Source organism: Amphimedon queenslandica, unplaced genomic scaffold (assembly GCF_000090795.2).
Source record: "Amphimedon queenslandica unplaced genomic scaffold, v1.1 AMPQUscaffold_9161_Cont18891, whole genome shotgun sequence".
In the NCBI taxonomy this organism is placed as follows: domain Eukaryota; kingdom Metazoa; phylum Porifera; class Demospongiae; order Haplosclerida; family Niphatidae; genus Amphimedon; species Amphimedon queenslandica.
This window is the reverse complement of record NW_003550567.1, coordinates 1,097-3,271: the sequence shown is the minus strand read 5'-3', so window position 1 is coordinate 3,271 and position 2,175 is coordinate 1,097. Positions and strand designations below refer to the sequence as shown.

The window sequence follows — 2,175 nt, the reverse complement described above, 5'->3', positions numbered from 1 at the left end:
ATTAATGGATTTTTATTATCAATTACTGATATTACTAATAATACACTAACAAGTACTGCTAGTGTCAATATGTCTACTACATCACAACTTAATGGAACTATTATTAGCTGCTCTGGAGATGGAGTTCATTTCAGTAGTACACTAACTGTACATATTGCAGGTAAGATACATCATGAACCATATGTATCATAATACTGTATCTATGTATAGGTGTACCAGTATCAGTTAGTAATATAAAGATAATACCAATTAATAACAATACAGTATTGATGAACTGGTACTATGAAAAGAATGATGAAGTACACTATATTCAATATTATAATACTACAATAATCAGTGATGATAATATTAATGGACATATCATCAGTAGTGAATCATCAGCAACTATTCCTTCTCTTATTATTGGTACTAATTATTCATTTATTATTATTTCTATTGATACTATTGGAAGAGAAGGACCTCCTTCATCATTAATACAGTATATATGGAATGGTAAGTACTATACACACACACACACGCACACACACACACACTCATTGTATTTCTTATAGTACCAGCTCAAGTTTTTAATATTAGTTGGGATCAGATATCAACTGATAGTATTACAATATGGTGGAATAACACAGCGGTATGTTAAGGTATTAATTCTAAATCATTAATATTATCTAGGATACATCACACTATCCTCCAGTACATTACATTGTTAGCATACACAATAATACTATTAATACAACTGATACTAATGTAACTATTAATGGACTATATCCCAATAATGAATATACTATATGCATACAACCAGTTAATGCCATTGGAAGGGGACAACTGATTAACATCACAGGTTTGTTTATTATAAACTGATGAGTATATTTAGTGTAGTGTGTCTAACCTTTAGTCAACATAACTGATCAACAGTCCATTTTAACAACAACAACCACTTTAACTGGTTAGTACAACATAATATAGAAACGTATATACAAATGTCTACTACATGTGTAAATTATACCTAATGCTTTCTATTTCATATTTTTATAGTTTCAGTTATTGAGAGTTTATGTGATACCATCATCAGTAGCAGTGATGACAGATCCACTTCAACTTCAATATCTCTGACAATCATTGATAATACATTAGTATCAGAAACTTCAAGCAGCATAAAACCATCAACAATATCAAGTTTGTACTAAATACATTTTATATTATAATACTAAAATCTATTCAGTGCAATGCTATCTTACTAACTGATATTTTATTACAACTTGTAAGCACCTTGAAATTGTCCAATATTTGGTGAAATGATAAGTTGCTATTGCCTAGGTTTTGTTTATAAATGGCTCCAAAATCACTTCAAATTTTTCTGATACATATTTATGCCCTTATGCTATGTAGAAAGTTTGAGCTGCTTCTGACTTCAATTTTTTGACTTATGGCAATTTTTTAAAATGTTCAATTTCAGGAAATCATCCAAGGCTATAGCCCATTGTTTTTTTTAAATGGCTCCAAAATCACTCCAAATTTTTATTACGTTTTCTGATACATCTTGATGTACTTATGCTGTGTAGAAAGTTTAAAGGAATTCTGACTTCAATTTTTGGAGTTTATCACCATTTTACAAGTAATAATTACATAAATATGGTATAATTTTGGAGGGAATTAAATTTGGCAAATTGGCATTTTAATAGCCATTTGCCAAAATAAATCTGCCATTTTGAACCATTATATGCATGCTCAATGGCACGTGGCCACTAATTTGCCAAATTAAAACTCACCAATCACCAAATTTTAGCAATTCAAAATTTAATTCTCCCCAAAATTTCCCGCTATACAGTAATTATGCGCAAAATATCTATAAGCATCAAAATGACCAAAATATCCTCGCCCAAAATTAGTGATAATAATAGTTTAACAATTATTAGGCTCTACTTCCATCATATCACAGTCAACATGTACAGGATCCATTATTAGTTCTGGTTAGTTAATACATTACTATATGTACATACAGTGTGTATCTACTGTATCTACTATACACACACATTCAGTTGCTATTGCAGTACCTATCACTGGTCTATTAACTGGACTCATTACATCTATAATTACTAGTATCATTGTATACTGTATAATGAAGAATAAAGGGAATACATTAAGAGAAAGATCACCAGTAGACATTGGACCACTGTA

General features: G+C 30.1%; 1 long non-coding RNA gene across 2 annotated transcripts; it reads left to right on the top strand.

The window, feature by feature from the left end:
- Nucleotides 1-816: 816 nt before the first annotated feature.
- On the top strand, nucleotides 817-1,934 carry LOC109590999 (uncharacterized). Of its 2 annotated transcripts, XR_002189611.1 has the most exons (4): nucleotides 817-838; nucleotides 893-943; nucleotides 1,033-1,173; nucleotides 1,914-1,934. It is a non-coding gene; the product is annotated as an uncharacterized LOC109590999 (long non-coding RNA). The 2 variants fall into 2 exon arrangements; XR_002189610.1 differs by lacking the exon at nucleotides 1,914-1,934 and having other exon boundaries at nucleotides 1,033-1,195.
- Nucleotides 1,935-2,175: the final 241 nt, after the last annotated feature.